Raw genomic sequence first — 22,046 nt, 5'->3', positions numbered from 1 at the left:
AAACTTTGAGAGTTCCAGGTTGATTTAAAAAAAAAGTCAGTCTTTCCATAGCGTTGCTTTTAAAGAGCATCAAAGGCGGACATACATTGTTCCATAGTTGATCACAACAGCAAGACGGTAGAAAAGATGTCTGTGCTTCAAATGTCTCTTTGACTGACATGCCAGGATCTCTATACAACTTTACCATTAACTTGTAACATTGCCTTTAATTTCAAATAGTTTGTTGCCCGTCTTTCTGTCATGGATATCTTCCTGCTTGATATGGGACGGATGTCCATAATTGTATTATTAATTAATTAATTGTTTGTTTGTTGATCCACATTTATTGATTAGAGTTAATGCGGGATATTTTTTCGCAATAAAAAGGATCTAGGACTTGTTTCTAGGACAATTTGTTCCTTTGAACTTTAGCTATATCAACTGGTCCAAAAAAAAAAAAAACTCACAGAAAAGTTTCAGTTTAATCTATTGATTCCCTCTAAAATGCTGCTTTATCTCATGTTTGACGTGCAGCTTATATGCAACTTTCCTCCGCTCCAGCAGAGCGAGGTTGATGTGGGCTCGGTAGCTTTTACCATGGCAATGCGACACACGGCGTATCAAATAGCTTCTTGTGAAAACTGATTTGAGGCTAAAAATAACAACATTAAAGGATTGATATGTGATTTTATATTTATTGACCATGGTATAGGCGGGGTAATGCCCTTCGAGGTGTCTATCATCCAAAATTAATAGATGACGCGGAGCCGGGAACCGTGATTCCTAAGAGTTGGGCTTTATCGCTTACATAAACAGACCAATCAGATGCCTCAATAAAAGTAGGTGGTAATTGCTGGTCCCTACATTGATTGTTTAAAACGTTTGATAGATTTTGTGCGGCCCGCACTTAAGTGGTAGAGGTGTGGCCTTCCAACGAGCTCACTCCTGGTTGGCAACAGTGGTGTCTATAGAATTGTTGACTCAGATTGACTTGGCCCAATCACTGCGTACCGATAAATTCTAGACCAAAAATTGCCTTCATGTTGTTGGATTTGAAAGTAAGCCATTTTCAATGGGTGACGTTGCACGCATTCAGTCCAGTTGTTGTATACAGTCGGTGTATTTGACAGAAACTCGATTATGAAAGTGGCGGTGTTCATGTTTTTGCAAGCTCTCATCGGGTATCCGTTAAAGAATGCAGTAATTCTTCCATATAGGGACCATTATCTGTCACTTTCTGGCATCAGATCGCACGCCACCGGAGCTCATCTCTGCGTGTTTTCGTTGCGCCCTGTTTGAAATTAGCATGCAGCTGCCGTGTGCTTGACTTGTGAGTTCATTACACAAAATTGCTGGAAGAAAGACTTTTTTTACCTCACACAGGTTATTAATTTCAGAGATAATAAGAAGAATTACTTACTTTGAATGGCCACTTTGTTCATCCTTTTAAACAAAAGGGGAAATGGCAAATTGGAAATTAATCAAACAGCCCCTATTTGCTTGTTGGGATTTCCTATCTTTTCTGGAAATGACTTGAAGAAAAAATACTGTAGCAATTCAGGTCTTGCAAAGCAAACCTTGCATCAGTTTTTTAAAGCATGCTTGACATCTTTTTAGCTCCAACAGGGCGCTTCATTAAAAAAAAAAACAGAACCCGTCGGCAGTCATCGACGACCTCAATCCGTCCCACATCGGTAGACATCTTCCCTGCTTGAGGTCAGGCTGTCCATGACTGCTGATGCAGTCATAGTTATGTCTTTCTTTATAGTTGGCAGTGAAAGGTTGATGTGCCCCGAGATGACCGGCCCCTCCCGGCGGGGGGCCTGTGATATCTCGCTTGTCTGCTTTCGGGCCTGAATGGGCGCATTGTGCTGCTGCCTGCTGCCGTCCTGCAGACCCATGGACGCTTTACACACACCTGTCAAGCCATGTCCTTGGCGCCTTGGGTGCCGAGACACTCCAGAGTTGCCTCCCTGCTCAATACCGACCCTCAAATGTGTGATTACGCACACAAACACGCCTAAAAGCAGGAAACAAAAAGACGCATTAAAAAGTAATCTTTTTTTCTTTTTTTTTCAAAAAATTCTTTTAAGCCGAAGCGGTTTAAATATGGATTAATTCTGGTACTGATGTTGAAGCGTTTTTGAGACATGGCGTTCTGTCAAAATGTCAGTCGTTTTTTTTTTTTTTTTAATAAGCTCCAGACAAGGTTGGGTATTTGTGAATTTGTATTTGTGAAATAAATCGGTGTCGGACTGTGTTTTTTTACATGTTCCTAACAAGATTAGAAGTTAGAGTTGTCACTGTAATGTTGGTTTAGCAGTGTCAGTCTGTTTTTTATGTGTTGCAGGCTAGGTTGGAAGTTACAGATTTTGTGAATATGCTACTGTGGCTAATATGTAGCGGTGTTGGGCTGTGTTTGCTATGCGTTAACAAAGTTTTGAGTTAGCGTAGTCACAGTAATGTTTTTTTTAGTGGTATCGGACTGTGTTTTTTATGTGTTACTAAGAAGTTTGGTAGTTATTGTGAATACGCTAACATCGCTAACATGTAGCGGTGTTGGACTGTGTTTGCTATGCGTTAACAAAGTTTTGAGTTAGCGTAGTCACAGTAATGTTTTTTTTAGTGGTATCGGACTGTGTTTTTTATGTGTTACTAAGAAGTTTGGTAGTTATTGTGAATACGCTAACATCACTAACATGTAGCGGTGTTGGACTGTGTTTCTTTTTTTACGTGCTACTAACACTTATTCTAGTGGTATTAGTTTTTTTTTCACATGTAAACAAGGTTGGGAGTTACAGGTGTTGTGGATATGCTAATTTGGCTAACATTTAGTGATGTTGTACTGTGGTTTTTTTATGTGTTACTAAGAAGGTTGGGAGTTACAGTTAATATGAATACACTAATTCGGGAAACGTGTAGCGGTGTCAGACAGTGATTTTATTTTTTAACATGTTACAAACAAGTTTGGGAGTTAGCCTAGTCACAGCAAAATGTGTTTTAGCGGTATCAGTTTTTTATTTGCAATTTGCAAGTTGCAAACAAGTTTCGGTGTTAAAGTTGATGCACTTTTGTAGCTAACCTGCAGTGGTGTCGGACTGTCTTTTTTTACGCGTTACTAAGCAGGTTTGGACTTACAGACATTGTGAATATGCTAAAGTCGCTAACGTGTTGTACTGTGGTTGTGAGTTAGCCTAATCACAGTAACATTTGATATAGTGGTGTTAGGTTTTTTTTTAACATTTCAAAACAACGTAAGGAGTTACAGTTATTGTGATTATGCTAAGGTGGCTAACGGTTCTAACTTGGCTAATGTGTAGCATGTCACAAATGAGTACTAGAGTTACTGTGAGCGTAGATAATAAAGTCTGACTGATGGACATATCTCTGACTCTTTTAACGCACCTTATATATAACAACATTTTGAAAATAGACCATTCATTGAAGGTGTGCCTTGGAATTGTGCAAGTGCGCCCTATATTGCGGAAAATACAGTGACTTTAAACTACTTAAAACCTGGTAAAATATCTTGAAGGTCTTGCAGTGGGGAAGGTCGTTTGGTGCAAAAATGTGTCAGAGGGGTGGTAGTGGGGGGTAAGGGCAGCAAGAGTGCACACGCTTACACATGGAAACAGGATTCAAGAGTAAATGACCGGTAACTTGATCCATGCCGCCAATCGGTTGCAGATTTTTATTTTGCAGGAAGCCAGAGTTTTCCTCAGAAGGAAACGATGTTTGACTTTTTTTTTTTTCTCCTAAAGGCTGCCTCAATTAAGCGGATAAATTCCTCAGCAGCTCTTTAAGGATTGATTATTCATTTAAGATAAAATAGATCTTGAAGATGCTGGCTCTTCCCTTTGGGAAATTTCAGTGGTAATTTGCAGTTTTCTGCAACTTGCTAAATCAATTATTTACGGATTTGTTTTCCCCCAAAAGCTGAAATTAGTTGTTGCAAATATTGTTGGTTACTTTTTAATTTTTTTAAACTCTATACGCTTATTCACGGTTTCACGTATTTGCAGATTTTCTCACGTGATTCCTCCGATTCATCACAAAAACTCAAAACACACAAAAACACTTATTAAAAGTGGTCCGTGCTCTCTGGTCTGTAGTTCATTTTCAGTCCACTAGGGGCAGTAGAGGGGCCTTTCCTGCTTTACATGATATCTTGAAAACACTCTTGCTTTGTTAGTTTTTTCAAGACTTTTTGTTGAGAATAACTCATCCATTGTTTCTCTTTTTTTAAAACACTATTGGCTGTATAGAATAATTTGCAAAGTAAATTAATTAATTAATTGTTAATGAATTCTTTTTAATTCAGTTTCATCGTTTTAAAAATGTTTGGATCAAATTTGACACAGTGAGTGAATAAGAGGCTTTTTTCCTAAATACTAAGGTTAATAATTTTGTATCTTAAACTAATATAATTGATACTGTCAATATCTTATAAATGTTTGATTTCCAGATGAAATGGACTTTACAGGGTTGAACATAAGTATTGTTTTTTTAAGTCAGTTTGCAACACAACAAATCTCACTTGCATTTGGCATTTCGACTCATCCCAAACCCTCCAATCTGTCTGCCTGATCTGGTATTTCGGTTAAAAAACAGACCATTTGCCGTTTGGCAGCTCATGAATAATTCAGCCGACATTGCTTCTCAAACTATTTTCATGCAACCTGACGCTCTGTGAAAACACTAAATGCATGTAATGCATGACCCGGCGACAACGGCAATCCTCCTTGACGTGTTGCGGCGCTCAAGCGCGTCCTCTCCTCCTCGTGTCCCTGAGGGCGTCTCTCTGCGGCCTTGCACCGGTAACACTGACGGAGAGCGCACAGCTAAGCCATCAAGGAAAAAAAACGCTTAACGGCTATTTGTGCGTGTAATGCGCACGCTAGTGAAAAGCCTGCGGTGTCGAGTCTGGCTAGTGTCACACGAGCAATTTTCCCCTCAATTGACTTTTGTGTCTTTAGTGAAGGTTGGCCATTGTGATGGTGATAAATATGATTTCTTTATGGCCCTGAGATTTCCAAAAATGTCAGCCATGTTGTTTCTTTCCTAAGAATATTTTTCATGCATTGCTAAGTGTGAATGTATGAGTGTGTGTGTGTGGCCCTATGACGGAAGGGTGACCTGTACCCAACAGTTGCTAGGATAGGCTCCAGCAGTCCTACGACCCTGAAAAGGATTCGGCAGGTTTGGAAAATCGATGATTGTATTAGGGGGGAAAAAGTAAAGCGTTTTGGTTTGAGGGGCATCAAAACAGCATTTAAAGTTTTCAAAACCCCACATTGACACTTAAAACATCTTATTTTTTTATTTAGCTAATGACATTTTTCTGGAACCCTTATCACTTGATAAGGGTTGTTTTCTTTATTGCAAGTTATTTAAGTTACAAACTGAGCAATCAGGTGCTTTGATAAAAGTATGTGGTTTATTAGGTTCACTCCTGATTGGGGAGAGTGGTTGCATTAGAAATGTTAACTCAGACTGACTCAGACCAATCACCGCTTACTGACGATGTCTGGCTCCAACATGGCGGCAGCCGTATAGCCAAAAACTGGTGACTGGACTGACATAATTTGGTTAAGCCAAATTCTATGGGCAATGTCACACACACTCTGTCCAGTTCTCATATACAGTCAATGGCCGTAGCGAACACTCATACAACATGTAGGGTAAGTAAGGGTGATGTGATAGGTCATTCACGATCATTTGGATTTTTTATTTTTTTGGACTCCTTCAAATTCTGCACACTCTTTGCGTGATAAATGCGCAAACGGTGTATGCACCCTGAATTCTAGATGTTAGACGATCAGAGTGTAGTTTGCGTGGGTATCCTGTGGGCATCCTACAGGCAATGACATATCACCTACCCACCCGGTTCGTGCGGCAATGGTGTGTGGTCAGTACAGCTTACTAACGACTAGACTGTGGCGCAGGGACACTGTACGACATCGTCAACTGTACATCATACGTGTGTGCAACTTCTATTAGCCTTACGTAGACTTTACGATACCACACGCACAACAATCGTACATTCCATTTTCATGATGTCCCTTGAGGTGTCCATAGGAACCTGAAAGCAGCTACAGGACACACGGCCACTTCTCTGTACCCAAAAAGCTGCAAGTCAACCCCCGGATAGGTTGGTGTGACTAAGGCTTAAGAGAAACCAAGACTCACATCCCAGGGTTTTATTCTTTCTAATTAAGACCAATTAGGAGTAATTGTACAGGAAACCTTTTATGTTCCAACCATCTTTCATCTCATTATCCATTATAGACCGTGTGTTCCAGAACATGTATTCCATTCGAGGCGGCTGCATCCAGATAACTGGGCAGAACACAGACGTGTGAAAGCAGTGATGAGGAAAGCAGAAGTTCATCAGAATACAGATCCAGAGCTATACTTCATTTTCAACCAGTTGCCAGCAATCTCAGTCAATTGTTATCAGCTTTGCTGAATTTAATGCGACCCTCGGGGAAAGGGTTACCGCTCGCGCATCCCAAACGGATCCCCTCGACTTCAGGTGGTGTTCTTTTTTCTCCAAGTGAGCCGATTCCGACGGGCTGTGATGGAGTGATTATAGCATCGGGGTTTAATTTGCTAGAGTCCCTCTTCAGGTCCAGAGGCTCCGTTTATTTGCCACACTCGGATGCTGAGATGAATTGTTCCCATTTGCTGCTACTCTTTTTTTTTTCTTTATGATATTTCTCATCCTAAGAGATGCTGTGCAAAGATTTAAAGCCTGGATTTAAGACAGTCACTAATTCAAACAAATTTCAAGCTTTTTCTCAAAATAAGCCCAGGATTAAGAAATAAGGACATTCTTATTAAAATGGGTAAAAATCCTTTAACTTCTTGAGATCAGAAAAACTTAATGTAGGACTAAAAATAAATCAAAATGACTTCTTAGTATGGCGGAGGAGCCACATCACGTCTCCCAAAAAGGCTTTATGAACAACATGATACACTGAGGACAGATATTGTGAAGACAATGACAAAAAAGTGGAGTAAATGCACACTGGAAAAAAATTCAATTCTCTAAAGAAGTCTGGACATAAAGATAAAATAGGATATGTATGATATAAGAAGAAATTTCCTCTTTTAGAACGGCTTCTAAAGGGCATATACGTTGAAAAATCAACATTTTTTGGCTTTTAAGTGTATTATAATGTTCATTTCTCCCCTTTCATTCATTCATTCATTCATGCATCTTTAAGTGCCAGTCCCTCCCAATTCACAAAAAATAAGAGTATTCTCACACAGTGACACCAGAAATTGAAGAACAGCCCCTTCCAGGAAGAGTCTGCGTTGCTAGCACCGCCCCCAGGCTAACACACACACACGCCCACTTTTTCCACTGGGTTTGAGGTGATCACTATAACGCCTTTGTTTTATTTGCACATCCATCTTTGCAAAAATCTGTAAGTTGTTTTTTTCTTGGGCGAAACGCAGACACGCGGCCGACGCCAACTCCAGGTTGACGTCATGAAATGGGTGGCACCCACATGGAGCGAAAGGCGGAGCCTCAGCAATTGAAACGTAAAACGTCCTTGTAGGAAAAGGAGCTGCGAAAATAACTCATATTTCCTTTTAAAATATCGTTCTTTAGTGTGCCAAAAAGAAATATAATATAATTTATAGTAATATAGTTTACTTTGAAAGGTTAAGAAAAGCATGATATATATGGAGTTAATTCAGTCTCAATAATCAGAAATGCACACAACCTGTTTTTTACAAATGTTTCACTACTGTAAGGAATCTGTCAATCAAACTCATCAGCAAAGCAGGCGTGCTCACTTTCAGCCAATCGAATGGGCCCTTAGACTTTCTCTACCCTTACACACAGGTGACAAAAAGCCCCGCCCATCTTTGTTTCTATACCGGTCGGTTGTTAGTGTGTTAGCTTTAGCATGGCTCAAAGGTTTATTGCCTTCGGCCGTCAAAAATTACTGGCTTGTGCAACATTCCAGTGGACTTGGAAGCAAGGAAACAGTGGTTGAACGCAGTTGGCATCGAATCCAGCAAACTGTGTCCTGGTGATGGGATTTGCAATGAATGTTTCACTCGGGATAGTTTGCCAATACTATATCCTTGTTAGCTATGCTGCTGGCGTCCTTCAAGCACTCAGACACCGGTTCCCTTGGGTCCGGATCATGAGAAGGTGGAGGAGAAAAATCTTCAACTTCCACAGAAAGTTCTGTGGAGAAACTGGCATCACTTTGTACCACTCTCCATATTATAGACACAGCGTGACTACGTTACCTTAACCCAACCTTCCTGTCAATGACGGATCAATGCACCCCCCCCCCCCCTTTTTTTTCATTCTTCAAATCTGGCTTGAGGGTGGAGCCAGCCTCCAACTGTCCTGTTGCGTTACCCCTAAAGTTAGAATAGAGTTACAACACTGATTTTAATTGTAATGTATGATTTGATTTTGTTACTCCTAACTAGGGAGCTTTGCATTTCCTGGACTTTAAAACTTTTCCGCCATGCTTGTGTGTCGTGCACCTTCAGTTCTGACATCAGTGTGAAAGCTGGAGAAAGTCCAAGGGGCCATTCGATTGGCTGAAAGTTAGCACGCCTGCTTTGCTGATGAGTTTGATTGACAGATTCATTAGCCAATGGTGACATTAGTTGACCTGCAGCGTGAAAGGAGTCTCAATATTCATCATAGAAACAAGCACAGATGTGGGGAGATTCACAAATGAGACCAGGTTTGTGAAAGCACATTCTAAAATTTGCACGATCTCTGAGTTCATATTACAAGTGATGTTTGTGAAGAATCTATTGTGCATTTCTGAAAATGTATTGTTAATTTCTGAAAAATGGATTTTGCATTTGTGAAACACAACGTGTGTGTATTTGAAACACAGGGTGTGCATTTGTGAAACACAACGTGTGCATTTCCAAATTTATATTGCACGTTTGCGTAAAATTACAGTGGTGAATCAGAGCGTGTGTATTTGTGAAACAGGTTGTGTGCATTTCTGATTATTGAGACTGAATTAACTCCCTAGATATAGGCCCTTTAATTGTTTTAGTCAAAATAAAAGAAAAGTTGGTGAGGTCAGCAGCTTTTTGCGAAATTTGTCATTCCATAAACCTGAATAACTTCCGCCGCTTCGTACTAATGTTGGCACAGTTGCGAATGTGTTTCCCGTTCATTAGCCGTGTCTCTGGCGCCCGCCGCCCCAGCTTGTCAGTCCCCCCGTGTCGCAACTGCGGGGTCATTTAATTTCGAGGCCCACGCCGCCGATTAAGGCTTTTTTTTGTTGTAAGCATCTGCACCGACTGTACTGCGGCTGTTTGGGTCAGCGGCGGGCACAATGGCTTAGTTGCTCTCGCCGACTTCCCACTCGCCACTGCACCCCCCCCCCCCCACCCGTCCCCCCTTCCCCTCTCCTCAGCACATTTTCCACTTGGCTGATAAAATAAGCCACTCTTTGATGAGCTTTCAGCGGGCCGCGGCACTGTGCTTCAGTAAACGCTTTTTTATAAAGACACACCAAAGGCTGTCAACTTGGATCAGACGCACAGAAGCCGCAGCGAGAACATCCGCCGCTTCCTCCGTGTTGCTTTTGTACAGCTAGCAGGTTGTTGAGATGCGCGGTGATAGAACAGGCGGCAGCGGCAGGAAATGTTATTTTACTTCAAGATTAAAAACACAACTCCTTCTTTTCTGGGTAGAAAATAAAAAAACAGTCTTTACAGTTTGCCGAAATGATGCCACACTAATCTACATCAGGATTTGTTGTCTACCTTAAAAAAACAGCTTATGGAGGAGCAAAGCAAGGACAGATTGCAGAAAAACAGATGGTGCATGCAGACTTCATCTTGATTTAGTCATGAATCACTTTGCAGTGGGGCTTGTTCGTCTTTCTGCCTCCCGGTTATACTCAAAATACACTAAAATTCCCCAAAACTGCACTTTCTATCTGACGTAAATGTGTTCATATCCCCTTACAGGTCAGAGGAATTTATTTTTAGCCGAAATCTGGCTTCTGTACTTCTCTGATAAACTGCCAACCTCAAGTTCTTCAACACCTACAAGCTAAATTATTCAAACTATTGTATTTTCTGCACTGCATAGCACTCTTAAAAAGCTTATTTTCAAAAAAACAATGCACCTTATACCGATGCTGGCTGTGCTTACTGAGGGTTTTTAAAGGTTTATGGCACTGTGTCAAAATGTCATTTCTACTTTTTACAACTGTTTTGGTGTTATTGTCATGTTAGTTACGAGTAGCGGTGTCATATTTTTCATTTTTATTCTTTTGCCAACAAGGTTTGGAGTTAGTGTAGTCACAATAACATCTGTTTTAGTAGTATCTTTTTTATATGTGTAGCAAACAAGTTTTGAAATCCCTCATCTGGGTGTGTCCAAATTTGAGGGCTGCATCCTTCCATGGCCACTGCATTCCCGGGCGACGTTGGCTGTGTCCTTTGTGGAGCGAGTAGGGCGGGTGTTAATGGCTGTGAATTTGGATGCGTCTAGCCTTTAGATAATTCCAGCGGTTACATCGGCGAATGTCCTGTTGTCTAGCAATCGTGTGTCCCGAACAGAGAGGAGCAGTGAACTATGCATGGAGCTCAAAAATTTCCCGACTTATTTGATCCTGGAGGTGTAAATGTAAAAACAGGTATAATTATCTCCAACTTCGGGTCCCGCTTCACAATAGAAGGATACACCAGACCAATCCTTGAAATCAGGTAAAAGAAGGCCGTACTTGTTGGCCGCATTTGTAGGGGTTGTTGAATTTGGACAGCACTTTTCGCGGAGCTGTGACGTAAGTAGCCTACAAATGCAGCCCAAGTAGAACGCAGCCCTCCAATTTGGACACACCTGTACTGTGAATCCACGGACCTCACTTGCAATTTTCAGGTGGCTAACACTTCTAAAATAGCTAATGCTTTTAATGTAGCTAATATTTCTAATATAGGTAACGTTTCTAAGGTTGCTAACACTTCTAACATGGCTTACACTCCTACCGTGGCTAACCCTTCCACGTGGCTAATGCTTCTAATGTGGCTAACGCTTCTATTGTGGATAACGCTCCAAACGTGGCTAATGGTTCTATTGTGCCTAACACTTGTAATGTGGCTAACACTTAACTTGGCCAGCACTTCTAATGTGGCTAACACTCCTACCGTGGCTATCGCTTCCAATGTGGCTGACGGTTCCAATGTGGCTAACAGTTCTAATGTGGCACCATTTTTGCTTCATCATCAGCTGTCCTCTTGTCACAGGGTCGACAATGACCCATTTTTAGTTTTAAAAGTACTAAACTTAACTTTTACCTCAACAAAATTGAGTGGTTGTCGTTTATCTTTACAAATCTATATTTTTGTTCAAATCTATTCTGCTGTCCTTTTTTTGAAACCGATCCATATAGGTTAAAACTAACCACAATATCATAATGGTACTGTTGTTGCTAAATAATGATGTGTTATGTCTGTGATAGTAATGTAACACAGCATTCTTTTTTTTTTTTTTCAAAATTGAGGGAAATGGTGAAAAAAGGTCAACAGGCCCAGACCAAAACATTGAAACTAAGAATTTTCATGGATAAAGAGGCCCAATGAAATAGTCAAAAACTGAAAAAATTATGGGGATGATAAATGATGGCTTTAGTGAATTTTATGGCAGAGGATAATATGGGTCAAATCTGACTCATAACCAAAAAGGCGTGGTAACAGAAAGCTAACGGAGGAGGATTGGATTCTTCAGCCACATGTGCCTGATTAACTAAGAGATTTGACCACCACTGGTTTGGGTTTGGCAGAAGCTTTGCTTGTTTGTTATGTGGCAACACGGTGCCAGAGACATTAACCTGGGAAGGATTATACAGCCTATCTAGATTAATTAATCTATTTAGGGAGAGAGGCTTTATGAAAAGTGAAACCCTCAAGACTTCTACAGCTGCTCCCACAATTGAGGATGAAGCCAAACAAAACATACAGACGCTCATATTTCATAAAAGCTGTCAGGCACGGTGGTGGAGGTATGATGATTGACCTTGTTTAGTAGTTGTTCGAAGGGTTGGCGATGGAGATCAGTTAGTGCAAAAGTAGTCTACCGTTAAACACTCAACCATCTGTCTGACAGCTAAAGCTCAACTGAAACTGGGTTAATGTTTCAACAAATTACCACTGTTTAAAAAAAAAGGTTTAATCCAGAAACTGGTAAATTGCAGACTTGTTTACTTTGTTATTGCACTTAATCTGAGCTATAGTTGATCTAGATTTAGGAAATATTGTCATTCCTCTCATACTTTACTGGGTAGTAGGAACAGGGCAAGGGATTGTGGGAAGTCCTCTTCCACACTTGGGTTATGTCCGAATTCCCTTACTACTCCCTAGCCCTTAAAAGACTATATGGTGCGGGACTATCTATGTTCTTATGCGCCAAATATCACCCATTTGCCGAAGTAAAAACCCAATAAATACCAACATTTTACCTTTATGAGTCCAGTATGCTCTGATGGTCGTTTAGATCAATACATTGTGGTCCATGATCACCAATCTAGTGAGCATTATTGCACACAGTTTCTTGGAAATTTCCAACGCTTCTAGTAGAATTCTTCTTGTGTTGTGATGCCCTTCCCTTTTAGGACAACCTTCAGTCTAGATATGAACTATGAACACTCATTTTTGGGTCTGTTACTCTGATCTTCATATGTCTTAAAATAAGTGTATTCTGCTCAAAAGAAGAGTTTTATACATCTGAAGTAGATCATTTTTATACTATATTTAAAGTGCCACAGCATTCCAACTATTTTTACTTCCAGGCCATAATCATTTCAAAGGAAGATCAGAATTAAACATTTTGAGATACATTTGTCTTAAAATCGTGCAAGTCTGTTTTTTTAAACAAGATAAGTAAATGTAAAACTTGTTTTATTCAAGATTTTGCTTAAAATAAAAATGTTTTTCAAAATAAAATGGCTCAGCATGATTTGAGATTTATTACTGTCTTTTTACTGAAACTCTAATAGGAAGTTCGTTTGGGCCAGACTAGCAGTAATGCAAATGTGTTATCTGTAGAGGACATTTCTAGACCTGAATATCTCCAATTCTCTGCGTTCCACTGCATGAACTCCTTTTGGTATCTACGGACATTTGGGGCTTTTCAATGTTACTAAATATGAAGGGGTCGGGCTCTTGGTATTGTAATTTCTTTGGAGGATTAAAAAAAAAAAAAAAAGATTAGACGATTTATTGTCTTTGGTAGCCAGGAGGATTTTGATTGTGCTGAGATATTTAGACTAGAAATGAGATAATTAAACCTTGGTAAAGTTTTGTGTTTTTAACAGTCCCAAAGCAGTCGCAGACGGGGGGCCCTCCTCTGCGCAGCCGCTCAGCGAACTCCTGCACGCTGTACCCACAATGAATCACATTTGGAGTGTGAAATCAAATTTGTGTGCAACTTCACGGCAGCAGAAAAACTGGATAGTCATGCTGTGTTTTATCACTTTGTAATTTCCAATGCGCTCCGGTCGACGATGAGGGGTGGGTGGGGGTGGGGGGTATAGAAAGGGTAGTGCAGCATTTAGAGCAATATAGAAAAGGGCCAATTTTCTGTGCATTACCGCCATTGAGCTGCTGCACAAAGTGCCTCCTCCTCTCACACTCATCCACTCCGCCAATGGACGATCATTCACTTTGAGCGCCGTGATCCAGTACGACTTAACTCGGCATTCAGAGAAAAAGTCTTCCATCCCCCCACCACCACCCCCACCACCCTTCTTTAAGTGGCCGCATATCTTAAGCAGTCAGTGAAAAGTTAACGACATGATGTAAAATTAATCCCACTCGGAGTTCGGTCTCATGATGGAGACTCAGCAGGTCTGTACTTAACAAAACTTGCAAACCTTTAGCTCCCTGTTATTTCAAATGGCCTTTAAGGATGCTTTTGAATTAAAAGAAAGGAAAAAATCTGGAAAATGTCCGAGTGAGATGTGCAAATAGAACAACTTTTTATGCAGCATGATAAGCAGAGTGACTGATTCCTTTTCATAAAAAAAAAAAAAAAAGTTTTGAGGCTCATTTGGACTGGACTGAGTGACCCCTCCCCCATTGCTTTCCAAACAGGAAGTACTCGCTGGCTCCAAAAAGCCAAAATACCATACACTTCTATTGAGAAACAAATAGCTGTTACTCTGTCGTTCTATTTGTCAAAATGGCAGATACCTTTATCTGATACGTTTTTGATAATCCTAACTATATTTTTCTGTAGTGCCAGTTATTCAAGGTGTAATCTGGTAATATCAGGTAATGACAGCCTGTATGCTGATTCCCACGTTCAGCAATCTCTTGAACACACATCACATGCCTGGTGTGTACATAGCTTTTAAGTGTTTATTTGTATAAAAATGTTAAAAATCCCTGTATTGATCTGATACCTAATAAGCTTTTAGCTTGTTGCTTTGCGGCTTCCCCCTAGTGATGTCGGGTTGGGACTCTGGTGCCCAGTGTGTCAACTTCCATGGCTCATCGTAGCTATGAGCGTCCAAGTCATCCTCGTTGGAGGCCGTCTTGGGCGCCCGGAGTTGGCCCATAACTCTTTGAAGATATTTTGGAAGCGCCATCTTCCTCCTTTGCCAGAGCATTAACACCACTGATTACCAGAGAGCAATATGTTTGGCTTTGATACCGTCAGCTGCCAGGGAGAGCGGCAGCAGGTACAAGGCTGGAATCAGAGATATGTTACAGCTGCAAACCGTCAAAACGTCTGTTCTACAGCCCGTGACATAAAGGGAACGCTGTTGTTTTGAGGGAACAAGCTATTTTTTCCTACTCGTTTCTGCAGTTTGCGCTGCAATATGGTGCGAGCGTCTTCCTTTCCAGCGCTCGTGGGCCTTGCTGAAGAACTGGCAGATGCTCCGTTGACCCAACTCGTATCAGCTTTTCGGCAGAATTGACCTGTCGCATCTGTATTTGGCTGCCAAAGTCTTACGTTCCATCAGACATAATGAATAGCAGATTTCATGAAGCGCTACTTTGTTGGAAAGCCGAACGTATTTGTTGGCTTACTTGTACAATATCTGCTAAAACTAACCAAATTGTCCTCCAAATTCCAATTGTTTTTTTCAATTTTACTAAAAAAATATACTTTTGAACTATTTAATTTTGAAATTGTGATCGACAATGGACTAATTTAGCAAATAAAATAAAAAATGTATTGTTTGTTTAGGTCAAAAAGTTGCATTTTTATTGCAAAAATTAAATTAATTTAGTTTATATCCTGAAAAAATATTTTTGGTTTCCAAATAAAATTGGTTTCAAATGGATATTTATACAAATAAATTAACATTTGATCAAATTATGATTGTTTTGCAGTTTTGGCCAAACCCCTATGATGAAAAGCATAAAAAATTGTGTTTTTAAGATTTTATTGTAGCAATTTTTTTGACAATGGAGGACATTTTTAAAGTAAACTATGACTTAAGCAAAATATGTCAGTTGAAAAAGATCGTGTTCTGATGTTGCTTCCTGCTTCCTTTCTACAGAGAGCTTTCAGCAACAAGGAGTCTTGAGGGTTTCATGTTTTTGTTACACCGAAATTGTAAGGTTGGGGGTAAAGTGGAGCTCCTAGCTAGCATGAGAGCATGTAAACAGAGAGCTCTCAGCAACGGGGAGTGGTTGTTCTCTTGTTCATCCCGCTCACAACTCAGAGAAAATTTCAAATGAACTACTGCCGCTCTGTAGAAACTATGTCCTAGAAAATAACTGTTTTCTTTTTTAATTTTTGCAAAGAAAACACACACACGACCAAAACATGCACATGGAGAACATGCTAACTCCACACAGAAAGGTCCCCCGCTGGTTTTCTGTTTTAAGTCCCACAGCCTGGACTTGAACTGGGGGGCCCTTGCTGTGAGGCAAGAGCGCTAACCACTGCCCCACTGTGCAGCACAGGTTTTAACCGGGGACTCTGGCTTCCTCCCACCGTCCAAAAACATGCTTCATAGGTTAAAGTGTTACTGTAAATTGTCCCTGGGGGTGAACATGACAGTGCATGGGTGTGTGATTGTGGCCCTGCGATAGACTGCCATCGTCCCCATGACCCCGAAAGAGACAAAAACGGGTTTAGAAGATGAATGAATTAAAAAAAAAAGACGTGTTCATAATTAAAAGACCACAGGAAATGCTTTTACAATAGATCAAAGGATGATTGGAGTGTAGGACTGTAAAGTCCTCAAAGTCACTCAAACATCTGCCTCATTAACAAAGCAAACACAGTCCTACCGAAGAGTCCTTTTAAATTCAAGCTCTTTATTCCAGACCATAACCTGCTTTAGACACCTTCATCACAGGAGATCTGGTGCTCATCAGTGTTTGGATTGAATTCTGGATTTGATTAGAAATCGTGTTACGGCACTTCTAATCAGAAAAAGATTTTCTTTGTCTCCTTTTTTATCAGTAAAAGTAAAGAAGAAATTCATCTTTTTTTTTTTGTATCCCTGAACAAAGTTAGTTTACCTATCGAGTTCCTCATTAATTCTGCTCTAATTGAAGGTAAACACTCCGCCGTTGTGCTCCCATGTCAGGTGAATGTTTGGAAGGCCTGACGAAAGGGTTGAGACCAGGACGTTAAAAAAAAAAGGAGGAGATGAGATGGGGGGGGGGGGGGGGGGGGGGGCGAAATGTGATGTGTGTGTTTGTGTGTGTGTGTGGGGGGGGATCATCAAAATGCTAAAGTTGTATGGGATATTTACTGCGGTGTGTTAATGCAGTTTAAAACAGGCTCTTTTGTCCTGCGAGCCCATCGCCCAGCCTCTGCGGGGGCTTTCATAAATCAGCCATTAAAAAAGCCGATGTGACCTGAATGGCGCTTCCAGTCCCTGCCGGGGGGAGCGGGGGAAAAAACAGTTGAAAAATTCATGAAGGTGTGGCTCGATGATGGCTGACCCAGAGGACACCCAAAAATGAAAGCCGTCTGCGCCGTTGGTGCAAAAGGAAATCAGTGTTTTTAATTTATCTTTCATAAAAAACAATGTGTCCTCTGTAGAGGACATATCTACACCGGAACGTCTTCAAAAGCGAGAGTGACACCATCCATAGAAAATGACTAACTTTGCAATGCAGCTTGGAATACGGACGCCCCCACATTGGAGCCAGTGATCGGTCCCAGTCAGTCTGAGTCAACGTTTCTATGGCAACCACTCAACCACAATCAGTAGTGAGGTTGTTGGAAGGCCACTCCCCTACCACCTGAGAGAGGGGGTAAACAAAATCTGTCAATCAAACTTGGGGTATGGGGGCCAACAGGCAACACGTACTTTTATTGAGGCATTTGATCTGTCAATTTATAAGTTGAATAAAATATCCTGACAAATAGAACGACTAAATGAAAGCTATATATTTGTCAATAGAAGTCTGTGGGGTTTTGGCTTTTTGGAACCAGCGGGTACTTCCTGTTTGGAACACTGGGTTGGGGGAGGGGTGTCAGTCACTTAGTCCAGTTTTCAAATACAGTCATTGGTATCTACAGATGAGATCAAAATTGACATATTTCGCAAAACTGCGATGGAAACAGTTCTTTTGAACCAGATGAGTGACCAACAAACGGGTGGCATGGCGCTTCTTGGTGGGAACTGGCAGCCTTGGGTTCTGCCCAGCGGGCGCCACTAGAGGTCCCACAGCGTCACACAGCTCGTCAAAGGTTGAGCGTGTCATGTGGAATTGTTGGATCCACAGCTCCTCTGTAAAATCACCAACCATCATTTCCATAAATCGCTTCATCCGTAGCCACGTCTAAGGTGCTCGCCCTGAATGGACGTCAACGTCTCCTTTGACAGATGATGATGAGCGCTAGTACCGTGACAGAAATTTCAATGTATCTGCTGTAAATCAAAGTATTGTTTTCATCCATAGCTGTGTTTTTAATGACTTATCACGCGACTTGCTTTGTATTTATTCGCATTAATGATTTAATGGAAACAATGTAATTGTGTTTCTTCTGCAGTTTTCTGACGTTTTCTTCTGCAAATGTGACGGGGGTGGGGCTCTTGAAATTGTAATTTTTCGTGCATTTAAAGAAAATGTTGACCGTAGTGGGAGTCAGGTGGTTAACCCTTTAACATCGGAGCTTTAGCTCCAGTGTTGACATTCTTTCAACTATATCGTAACTCTTAAACCGATAACGAGGTTAATTCCAATGGATTCTGAGTGTCGCAACACGGCTCAAAGCCGATACAAACATCCGTGAATCAGTGACCCCCTAAATGGTCGGAGATTTACAGTTGACATCTCTGGTGTTAAAGAATTAATTCTGGTCATCTACAGGTAAAGGCCGCCAACTTCATATTCTGAAGCGCGACTTTTTTTGGGACGTTTGAACTGTTGCAGCAGACTCCTAACCCGTTCTCTTGTTCCTCTTCCAGGAAGGAGCTCGCCTCTCTTATCTTGAATGTGACCCTCTCCACCCCCAGGATTTCTAATCCCACTCGCTAAAAGGTATTGTATCATATCCACTTCTATTAAACAGACCTGAGAGCGTCAACACTTCCCAGATTGTGTGTGTACAAGATCTGCCACCCCCCCATTTACACAGCACAGTAATAAGGAGCATTCATGTGAGTCAGTCGGGCTTGTTCTTTCTGTGGAGTAGATGTTTATGGAAGTGAATCGTGATAGCATCTTCGTATGTTAATTTCCCCGCGACACTTCTGGTAAGTCTTTAATTTCTGCAGTGAGCGACAAGGAGCTTTTATTTTTTCGCTCCCCTTCTTATGTTTGTCACCCGTACGTATTGACGGAGCGTGTTTGGATTTCATTCTCTGATGCAAATGATGTTTTCGCTGTAATCATGCGAGGGCCGCAGCTGGCGTCGGTTTCTCCACGCCTGGAGTGCGATGCCGCGTCCCCAGCATCGCCCGCCTGTCTGGACCAGCGAGAACGTGGTGTGTTCTCATCCGGCTCCTCTCTGCAGCTGCCCCCCTCCTTCACCGCCTCCTGGGGTGAGGCTGGATAGAATTCAATTAGGGAGATTGTTTATCCTCCAGAGTTTACAGGTGGACGCAGTGGAGGATGGGTTTGCCTCCAGATACCTCCCCCACCCCTTAGGCTATAGCCCTTACGGGTAGATCCGAGCTGCGTGTGACACGCCTGAAACATCAAGGTCGTAGACCACTTGGGGACCCTGTGGAGAGAAAATGTTCTTGCACGTTTTTTTCTGTGGACATTGTGCGAGCGACAGGTCATAGCGTATCGAACAATTAAACAACACGTAATGGTGAAGTAGGTGAAGGGCAGGCAGATTTTTCATCACATCCTGCGGACTGCACAAGGCGCTCATAAGTGGTGTTCATGGCATGAGTTTTTTCTTCTTGCCTTGTCGCCTGACTGTCAAAAATGAGCAAATTAGACAACCAGAGTGTAGTTTGTATTAGCATCCCACAGGCACTTATCTATCACCTGGACAGCCTGTGCGCGTGACATCTGTACGCGGTCTGTTAGGAACCAGTATTCGGATCTTACTAAAGACTGTAGTGTGCCATACACCACCATACCATACAACAGCAACACCTGTACTTTATAAGTGTGTGCAACTTTGCGATACATTGACCACATGCAATACGATAGTACGTTAAAACCTTGGTGTCATTTAATTCTAGTCCGGCACAAACCGTGATTATTCATTTCTCCTTTATGATCAATTCACGGTTCACTACGAAATACGAGCCCCTGATTGGTCAAAGTATGACTGGTTTAACTTCCAATGGCAGCACATGTTGCACAAAGAGCCCAAAAACAGACTTTAAAACGTATGTATTGATGCGTGAACGCTTGAGTTCGGAAGCCCGAAAAGGGCATATAGACGTGCATTTACATAGAGTTTTGATTGAAAGTGGTCTATTGAACACGTGTTGCTGAGCCCAACATCCCACAGTTGCATCTTCTGTTTACCTCTTTCTGTTCTTTTAACCCTAGTGCGATCCTATGACCCCACCCTTACATTGACGTGTTATTCCTACCATGACAAAGGTGGATAAAGGTGGAAAAATTTCATGTAATCCATGGACACCAGTGAAGATCACATGTCATTGAAGAAAAAAGATTCAGCGCACGGTCTAGTGGGTCTAGATGACCCAACTCCCAATGTTAAAGTGCCTAGGATAGCACAAGGGTTACACTTAACTTCTTGCTGTTCCCATCATGACCCGTATGATCACGTCTTTCACAGATCAGAGGACATTAAATCCTTCTGGCAAAAGAGAAATACAAAGAACTGTACCAACAGGTCAACAGATTTAAGGGAAACAGCATGTTGTCTATGTTCCTAACATTTGAGCTTTTGTCCATTTGAAAGTGAACAAACATCTGGTACAGTCGCCTTCATTCTGTCTTCATTTCAGCATCTCGTCCTGGAACCTGCTGCTTCTCTCCAGATGTGTGAAATCCGGCATTCTATCAGCGCCAAAAATGCTAAATTAAGAGGAAAATTTTGATTGCGTAAACAATGAAACGGAACTGTGACTTTTTATGGTCTTTTTATGGTCTTTTTTTAAAAGCTAACCATAGAATAAACAAAGGTAAATAGATGAGAAATGTCCAAACTCACTATACTCCCTATAAAGAATGATCAAGGATTTGCATACCCAGCATGGTTTCCCATAGCAGCGGCCATTCAAGTTAGTTCGACCATAATGGCCTGTGATGACATGAACCTCGGCCGAGATTTGGGTCTGTTATTTCAAAGCCTCCCCGTTTGTTTTCATAGTGAGATCCTGGCCGGGGCTTCTCCAAATAATGCAAAACAAGCTATTTGACTAGAAAGGGAAAGGTGGGGTGGGTGGCTCCAGGTCCAGGTCAGCCGTGGTCTTGAATTTGAATTTTGCCCAGAGGTAGTTGACTTTTCAGGTCTTTGTCGTCGGGTCCTGTTACTTAGGTAACTACGGTGGGGCAGAAAAGCAGCTTGCTTTTAGGATACCAGGCAAAGCCTGGAAAACCTCAGAGTGACCTAATTACATGAAAGGCTCCCTTTGCTTTGTGTGCTTTATTAATGATAATGATGTGTTTTTTTTTCTTTTTGTGGTCTTCTGTGAAAGTTTTGTCATCGTGGCAACATGTTGTTCTGGTTGTCAGGACACTAAAGGCTCCTGTGATTGTGTGTTCGGTTTGAAAGAATTTTGTTCTACCTTTTGACACGTCTGATAGCCGGCTATTTGTTCCGGGTCTATTGTGATTATGACTAATGGCGGTCTTTATGTGCTTTTTTTTCTTTTTAGAACCGTAAAGGATGAAAGAAAACTCACATTTGAGAGTCTTATTCTTTATAGACGTATATGCACTAGACAGTGGATCTCTGACTTCACACCATTGACTGTAAATGAGAATTGGACAGAGGGAGTGTGATCTAAAAATTGGCATCCTTCCAGTTCTAACAAAATAAACTCAATTCAGTCACCAATTTTTCTGCAAAACGAACGTTACCATGTTGGGGCCAGATGTTGTCACAAAGCGATTGGTCCGAGTCGGTCTGAGTTAACATTTCAATAGCAACCGCTCTCGCCAACCAGGAATGAGCTTTTTGGAAGTCTAACCCCCTACCACTTAAAAGCCTTGTCACACAGCCACTTCTGTACATTTTTTGGATACTGCACGGCAGTAGCGGCTTTAGGCACGGGCAGTACGGGCAGTTGCCCGGGGCGCCAATTCAAAGGGGGAACAGGCTCAGCACTTGGAGAGACAAAAATCTGCCCTGCTATGGTTTTCTATTACCTCTTATGTCACAGTGTTTAGAACGGTGTGAAACCAGCGAATCGGCGCCCACTGTAGCTGCGCGGGATGTGTTCCTGTCAGCTGAGAAGGCACTGTAAAGGGGGCTTAAGAAAAAGAGGAGGGGTATAGGGTCTCTCCCAATTCAAGTGGGGGAATCTCCTTTTTAAAACATTTTAAGAATCAGTCATACAGTGACATTCAATAGCCTACATTTCTTTTTTTTTTCTTTGTGTGAAAAGATGGAATAACAATAGGAAACGTGTGTGAAAAGTCTGTTAGACATACTTGGAATGGTCATGATATACACAAATTTCGCAAAAATCCCGTCC

The 22,046-nt window shown here is 41.5% G+C and overlaps 1 protein-coding gene across 13 annotated transcripts in view; it reads left to right on the top strand.

Annotated features, from left to right (window-relative positions):
• The window catches only part of LOC101165348 (adhesion G protein-coupled receptor L3), a 315,502-nt gene that overhangs the window by 23,163 nt on the left and 270,293 nt on the right, over positions 1–22,046 (top strand). For all 13 annotated transcript variants that reach the window (XM_023948941.1, XM_023948944.1, XM_023948940.1 and 10 more), the window contains exon 2: positions 18,378–18,450. The gene's annotated coding sequence lies outside the window, so the exon portion shown is untranslated. The remainder of the gene's footprint in view (positions 1–18,377; positions 18,451–22,046) is intronic.

The sequence above is a fragment of the Oryzias latipes genome, chromosome 18, assembly GCF_002234675.1.
Source record: "Oryzias latipes chromosome 18, ASM223467v1".
NCBI lineage: Eukaryota > Metazoa > Chordata > Actinopteri > Beloniformes > Adrianichthyidae > Oryzias > Oryzias latipes.
Note: the sequence above shows the minus strand (reverse complement) of the source record. Positions and strands in the feature narration are given on the sequence as shown.